The sequence below is a fragment of the Manacus candei genome, unplaced genomic scaffold (assembly GCF_025592945.1).
Source record: "Manacus candei isolate 608988 ecotype Guabito, Panama unplaced genomic scaffold, ASM2559294v1 h1tg000039l, whole genome shotgun sequence".
NCBI classification, from domain to species: Eukaryota; Metazoa; Chordata; class Aves; order Passeriformes; family Pipridae; genus Manacus; species Manacus candei.
Window position 1 is genome coordinate 2,400,800 of NW_026138087.1, and position 7,867 is coordinate 2,408,666.

Here is a 7,867-nt window from a genome sequence, read left to right on the forward strand (position 1 = left end):
ACTGCCTTTTGACATAAAAGTATTGTCACCATTGTCAAAAGGAAACACAAATGTTATGGCAACAAAGCAGTTGCATTATCAAAACAACAGGTTTGTGTTCTTTAGGATTCCCATTCCTTGGGAAATTGCCAGACTTTTGCTCCTATCCAACCATGGAAAAAGCTACAAAGTCACTGCTGATTGAAAAGAGGCTCCACATACTTCAACCTTCTTGTTTTTCAGACATTTCCAATGACTATTAACACAAACCATTGAATATGTATTATCTAGAGTCATTGCAATTGAATTGCAGGTACTTTCTGGAAGGAAGGAACACCTGAGATCTCTCATCCCTGAGAATAACTCCCTGTGCATTAGCACCACCAAACTACTGAGGAATTCCAGGCCACATGTGACCTCTGGCTCTGCAAGGATCAGCCTCACTGGAGCTCCTCCGTGTGACATGTGAAGCTCCTGTGTCGCAACAGCCCCGCTACCAGCTCCTGGGTAGGAAAGCAAGTGGAAAAGTACTGCCGGGATGGACTTCCCTCACCCCCTCATCAAGGGCCAATGACACAATGTAGCATGCCTGGTATCCTGCATTTCCCAAGCGTCCTCTGCTAGGGAGGGACCTCTTCCATGTCTGCAATAGATGGGGCTGATAACGTGTGCCCACGGCAACGCTGAGGAGTAGGTCACACGGGGCATTGCTGGGGATGGCAGCATCGGGAATTATGTCACGTCTGGTTGATCAATGTATCACCACCTCCACTGCAGAAGGGATCAAAGCAGCTATAAATAGTTTCGGTAACCTGTCCCCTGTGAAGGACTATAAAGAATACTGTTTTTTAGGTCACAAAACAAGCAATTATGTACCAAGAGGAAATTGCCCAAGTATTTGCCATGTGTGGTTGCTTTTCTTGAATTCACCTTCATGGTGTGTCAGTTCCAAAGGGTCAGTCGTGTTTCCAAAAGACACGTGTTTCTGTAATGACACTGGGTGTCCAGTTAAACCCTGCAGTCTGACCCTGCCCTGGGAAATGTGGTGGGGATGGGGACAGCAGGCTGGGAGCCCCTGAGCAACTTCTGCTGATGCCTGCCTTTCCTTGCATCTAATGGCTGCTCCACAGCTTCCACAGGCTGCCAAGGAGCTGAGCCCTCTGCCTCTTGTAGTAGTCCTGCTTCTAAAATGAGTAATACTGACTGGGAGAGAGGTGATGAACAGCAGCCTACTCTGAGCCCCCTCTGGAACTTCTTGTATTTCATGAGGCTTTTCTGGTAGGACAAAAAAAAGGCAGGAGAAGCCCACCCGTGGGGAGAGGTCTGATGGCAGGAAGGAAGTGGTTAGCAGGTGACATTCAGAGCTCCCACTCATAGCCAGCCCTTCCCTACCAAAGGGAAGTGCTCCTGCTTTGAAGTTTATTTGGAAAGCTTTAAAAATACTTACTAATTCAGGAACACTTTGCAATGTAAATATGCTCCCTTGGTACACTAAGAATTAGATAACAAACTCATACCTCTTTTAGGAAAAGAGCTTGTCACTGCCACAGCCTCTCAGAGGCCTTGAGTTATTCTTTTCCTTCTATTTATAACAAGTGGTTTCTCTGCCAAAAAAAAAATCCATGTGGAAATGTGTATGTTTAGTGTCTCTGTGATCAGTTTTGTGTCCCATCTCTACCACTAGACAGAGAACTCCAAAATTCACCCAGCCCAGTCCATCTTTGCCAGCAGACAGTTGAAATGAATTCCCATTTCCCAACCAAAGGAGTAGCTGGCCCCTGTGAGGACAGTCCTTCCCCGTTGCGTTGCAGGGCCTGAGCCGTGGCTGCGGTCGCTGCGGCGGAGCTGGAGCCGTGGCAGAGTCTGCAGGAGGACGGGTAGGTCACGTACCACAGCGAGCTGCAGTGGAGTCAGGTGCCACATGGGAGAAGGTCAATAAAGCAGAAAACGTAAGTGATGGATTGTTTCTGCAAGATAAATACACGTAGAGTTATCTGGAGCCAGTGCGAAGTAACGAGGGCATGCGGGGCAGGGGAGGGGTGGGAATGGGGAAATGAAAAATGGACTGCTCACAAGGGTGGGTGGGTGGGTTTCAGAAAAGGTGTATAACTCTAGCAAAGATTCAGGCCAGGTGAGCTGGCCTTCCAGAGAGAAAAGTATGGGACTGTTGTCTCAGCCAGCTTCCTCTTTGTGAGTATTGGCCATGTTTAAGACCGTTTTGCCTTATCTGTAAAATCCTCACCTCTGGCTGTTGCCCTGTAATCTTTTCAGCTTTTGGATCTCCATGAGGGAATAGTAAAGGTGGGACCCAACACACTTTATGTAAGCAGCAATCCTTGAAACACTGCAGTCTGGTTCCACCAAGAAATTTAGCCTTCCTTGCAGCTCATGGACATAATTCCCTTTCCTCATCCCTCAGCCAGGCCTGAATGCCCTAAAACTGGGACCCAGCTGTGTAGAGACTGTCTGGCAGGAGTGCTCCTTTGACACCTACATCATGATTAAGTGCCAGTGACTCAAGGAGGTCAGGATCAGGTCTTCAGAGGGGAGAGAAGCAACCATTCAGAGGAAAGGGGTCACAGGAATTAGCAAGGGCTGGTTTTTCACTTGTTTGATAATACTGCTGTAGAACTAAGGGAACAAACGTCACTCACGCTCAGTCATCTGCAAATAATCGACCTAAAGTAAACCACCCCCACTTACTTCTCCTTCAGGTGTAGACAACTTCCAGGTCCTGGCTGGGTGGGGGATTTCCTGTCTGCATTTGGTTTGTACCTTTTCCAAGGCTTGTGGTTTGCCAGCTGGTTCATGCCTTCCATTAACACCTGCTGCATGTTTAATTCGTTTTTAATTTTTCAACTGGGGGAGTGAGGCCTGACTTCTGCAACTGGCGCAATCCATCCTGGCAGCTGAGTCTGTGCTGCCTTCTGCCTGCTGTGAGCCAGAGGGTTCGCTCAGTTTTGTTTTGCCAAAAGTTACCTTGATAGTGTAGAAATGGAAAACAAACGGAAAGAAAGGGAGCAAAACAGAAGCACAGCTTCCAAGTTATCTCTGTTCATTTGCCAAGAGACTGTGCAGAGCCATGCATTGTCCCCTTGGTCTCTTTGTTTGACACCTCTTGAGAGAGAAGCCATTTCAAAGGGGGATTTCCCTTCCTCTCTTTCTTTCCTGGGGAATCTGAGACTTGGGGGTTTCTTTGGAGGCCTGGATGCAAGACATACACACACACACCTGGAAATCTGCCTGGAAAACCACAGCTAGAGATGCAAGGAGAAGCTGAGCATGGGCTCCTTCCTCCCAGGCAGCATTTTGGCCTCTGGCAGGTCTGGGTCAGGGCACCAGACGGGAGCAGACAGTTGAGGCAGCCCCCAGGCCTCAGCCAGCTCACACACACGGCTGAATGCCAGGCACAGCAGGCACTGGGAGCACATCTTTGGTAGCATCCTCCAAGGAAAGCAGCACTGCTTTCCACTATTGGCAGGGGGGACTGGACATAAGGAAGGGCTTTGGGAAAAAGCAAAGATCCTCTGTGCAGATCCTGGTCTCACATTGACTTATAGCTGCTGTCAGTCCTGTCATCTCAGAGATGAAAAGATGTGCTACATCATCCATCCTGTTATCCTGACATTTCAGTTGGGACATTCTTCAGGGAAATATAGCAGAAAATCTGCAGGTAACAGATATTTGTAGACAGGTCAAAAAGCATGTTACCTGAGGAACAACTGTTTTGACTAATGTCCTGTTGCATACCATGAAGCAACTGGGAAGAAGGAATAACAGTTATCTGCACAATCAGAAGTCTGCACAAACCTCTGATGGGGAGCTGGGAGTGTCACCAGGAACATTTAAACCAGAGGTGAAGCCAGAAGAAAGTTTCTGCATACCACCCCATTGTAAACGCTGCGTTGCAGGGGTATGAGCAGAAATGGGGGGAAATTTCTCGCTTGGTCTTTTCTGTTGAGGTCAAACAGGAGGTTTCTAGAGCAAAGGGCAGAGTGACTCAAGTGTACATGAAACTGCCAGGAAATGGTCTCAAGTCCCACAGTTGTGACATCAGAGCACTTCACCCCAAGCACCAGGCCCGGCTCAGGCCCTCGCACGCCCTGTGTGCAGAGCTGGGGCACTCAACTCTAGGTGGCCAGGTCAGGGAGTACAGAGATGATGTGAGTGCCTCAGAGAGCACAGCTAGTACTCAGCCTTGGGGAGGGGGCATCTGACACAGCTGCACCCAGTGCAGACACTGCTGTGGACTGGTTCCCACACATGGGAGTGTGTCCAGAGGGGGTCAGCTATGCCTGGGGCCTGCCAGCAAGAGGAGTGAGTAATGGGGTACCTGCAGCTGAGCTGCTCAGAGTAGAAGCCTTGTATAGGTTGCCTAACCATCACCCCCTTCCTTCCCAGTGAAGCATGTGGCATGCAAGATAGCATTGGCTCCAGACAGCTGATGACAAGTTGAGTGTAGGTGTCTGAGAGATTTAAAAAAAAACAACAGAGAAAGTTTGTTCTTATCCAAGCGGATTTCCTGGAGCGATGAGTGAGCCTGGCATGTTTCCACTCTACCTTTGGCATATGCCTGTACATCTGGGCGGGCTGACACAGCCTCATCCATTTCTAGTGGTAAAGGAGCAGTTGCCTCACAAATACTGTGTTAGAGCCTGCTCTGTCCTCACCTCTGCTGCAGCAACCCCAGCCCTTATGCAGCCTCTGGGGCAGCTTTGCAGGAGGGAGCAGGGGAGAACTAACCTGCATCTTGCTGCTGTCGCCTTGGAATGCCATACCTGCTGTCTTTGCTTGCTCCTCTGGGCCAAAACCAACTGCCTCCTCCCAGCAGCAGCTGCCATAATTCAGACCCCTGGCAGCCCCCATATTCCTGTACTCACTCGTGGCTGTGACAGGCCCGAGAAGCCCTTTGCTCCTCACCAGGCATCCTACCAGCTGCTCTCTTCTCTAGCCACCTCAGGAAGTGTTTTTCCCTTGTTTCAAATAAACTTATGTCCTGACACTGAGCCAGCTACTGGAACTATTTCAGGTTGAGGATTACCAAACTTAGGCAGCAGGACAGTAAGTTATATTATAGCTGTTTGCCAGCAGCTCTGTTTAAAACCAAAAGCAACCATCTAGTTAGTGCGGAAACCATTCCATTCGTGTAACCACTGCATCTGCAGCGCTTGGATTCCAAAGCTGCAGCTCTGGCTGGCCATGACATCTGGTGGCTACACTCAAGCTCAGTGAGTTCTGGGATGTCTGGTAGCAAAGCATTCCCCAGGATCACTGTGGCAGGCCCAGATGGATGTAGAGCCATGCCTTGGAAACCCTTCCCTGCGTGTAACCTCAGCAGCCACACTACTTGTGTTCCGACCTGTAGCTCTGACTGGGTTTGGTCCATCCGTGGGTACACCATGATGTCTGGTGGCCACACTCGAGCTGCCAGTCTGTGCGTCTGTGACTGTGATTCTGGTTGGTTTGGTTCATTTGCGGGCACACCATTACATCTGGTGGCCACAGTGGAGCTCTGCAAGTCTGTGATTCTGGCTGGTTTGGTTCATTTGTGGGTATACTACGGCATCTGGTGGCCACAGTGGAGCTCTGCAAGTGTCAGGACCTCTGGGAGCAAAGGGTCTCTGGAGAAATTCGAAACACACCTGGACGCATTCCTGTGTCACCTACTCGAGGTGACCCTGCCTTGGCAGGGGGTTTGGACCCCATGATCTCCAGAAGTCCCTTCCAACCCTCCCAATTCTGTGAGCCTGTGATTCTGGCTGGGTTGGTCCATCTGTAGGTACACCGTGTCATGTGGTGGCCACACTTGAGCTTGGCAAACATAGGGACGTCTGGTAGCAAAGCATTCCCTGGGATCACTGCGGTGAGCCCCGATGGATATGGAACCATGTGTGGGAAACCCTTCCATTCCCCCGACTCCAGTGGCCTGCAGCTCTGGCTGGGTTTAGCCCGTCTGGGGGCACACCACGACAGCTGGTGGCCACAGTGGAGCTCTGCAAGCATCATGGTGTCTGATAGCAAAGCCCTGGGACCACTGCGGCAGGGATACGGAACCATGCTGGAGCATTAGCAAGGGCTAAATAATCGCTTTGGCATCTTTCTCCCTTCCAGACTCACTCGTGTCCCCCCGAGCCGCCGGGAGAAGAATGCAGCCTGCAGCAAACCCGCAGGCCCAGACTCAGTTTAGATTGAGTGTCGTTGAGAAAGTTCAGCAGGGAGAACATGTCACCAAACAGGCTCCAGGAGGGCTTGTGCTAATGGCTTAAACCCGAGCGTCTCAGGAGTCCCCTACTTAGAGGGGAAGCCTCGTTTCTTTTTTGCCTTTGGACCATATGTGTCCCTGGGGAGAGAAGTTCTTTATCCAGTGCCATGTCCAAATCCGTGATGGATTTACAGGTGCAAGCCCACCCCACAGAGGGAGCCTGTAGAGTGGGACATGTGAGTGTGCAGCAATGTGGCCCCTCTGCCACCGAGGCAGCAGAGATCCTCCCACTGTGCACCTATTTTGTGTCTTAAGCTGCAAATAGCAGCTGTGCTGACACTTTGTTCCACTTTGCACTTTGTTCTGAAAGAGGAGGTAAGAATAGACAGGACAGGCTGAAATTCGGAGTAAGTCAGGTACAGAATGAGTAAGAAATGTCTTTCAGGCAACTTCCATGGGAGCATGTTCAGATGTAGGCAGTAAATCTGTCTGCAAGGGAGGAACGGGTGATTGGGATTTCAAGAAGCTGATTAAGTTATGCAAGTGCTAGCAAAGCTTCTCCTTAGACTTGTGCACTTCCACCATTTGGAAAACTAGGACAAACAGAATTGAGGGCATAAGCACCAGCTCTGTCTTTGGCCTCTACCTGGCTCAAATGTAGAGTCAAGAAGCTCAAGAGCAAGGTGATTCCCTGTTGTGGATGCAGAATTTGCCTTCCTTGGGCTCACCACATGGTTCCCTGGTGTAAGGCAGGGTGTTTAGGATTCCCTGCCCTGCCTAGAGCCCCGGCTGCACCAGAGAACTCAGCAGGAAGCTATGGGAACCCCTCTTTGGTGGTGAAACTCAGATGAGAGCTTTTTCTTTCCCTGTGTGATGATGGGGCATAGTTCTCCTGTGCTGTCTTTGATGAGGGCAGACTGCTGAGCTGGACACATATCCATGCTGCCCTATTCATTTTCATGGTGACACTTCCAGGCACAGCCAGGGACTTGCGTAAAAGTCAGACTGTTCTTCCCATGCCTAAATGGAGACACAGCAACAGAAGAGTCAGAAGTGGCTCACTGCTGTAGCACGGGCCCGATGTTGTGACCTGTGCACTCGGTGTCAGCCCTGGGAGGTGGGAAGCCCCTCTGTTCCCCTGGACTGTCACGTAGCCTGAACACCCGGGGTCAGCACAGAGATATGATCTGGGTGCAGGGGCTGTGCCTGCTCACATGGCTGGGGTGTCCCAGCTGTCCTGTGCCTCAGGTCTCGCCAACCATCAGGGCTAATTCATGTTCTTGGTGCTGAGCTCATCTGTCACTCGCTGTCCCGGGGCCGGTCTGAGGCCCCTCTGTAACACTGACCCTGGAGCACGTGCTTTCTCAAGGACCTTCCCATGTGTAAAGGCAGCAGCCCGAAGAGCCACGTCCCTTCCTGACTGGCACTCTATCTCCCTCAATCAAGAGGCTGTCTGCCCCGGGAGTTGTAAAGTGTCCTGCCAGCAGCCCTTAATGACCGCTGACTGTCCCCTCCGTGCATGGCTGTGACACTTCCAGCCCTGAGGCACAGCACTGCACCAACGGTATTTTGGGCCTTGACCTGACCTTCAGACGAGCCTCAGGGTTCAAAACCATTGCATCACCAGTAGGATGTCCTTCATCAAGAACAGTGTCATAAGATTATTGAGTTTTTATAGAAGTGATA

General features: G+C 50.7%; 1 protein-coding gene across 6 annotated transcripts in view; it reads left to right on the plus strand.

The window, feature by feature from the left end:
* LOC127474088 (uncharacterized) overlaps nucleotides 1-7,867 on the plus strand; it is an 80,237-nt gene that overhangs the window by 43,482 nt on the left and 28,888 nt on the right. For all 6 annotated transcript variants that reach the window (XR_007905728.1, XR_007905727.1, XR_007905729.1 and 3 more), the window contains 2 exons: nucleotides 293-486; nucleotides 1,791-1,928. The gene's annotated coding sequence lies outside the window, so the exon portion shown is untranslated. The remainder of the gene's footprint in view (nucleotides 1-292; nucleotides 487-1,790; nucleotides 1,929-7,867) is intronic.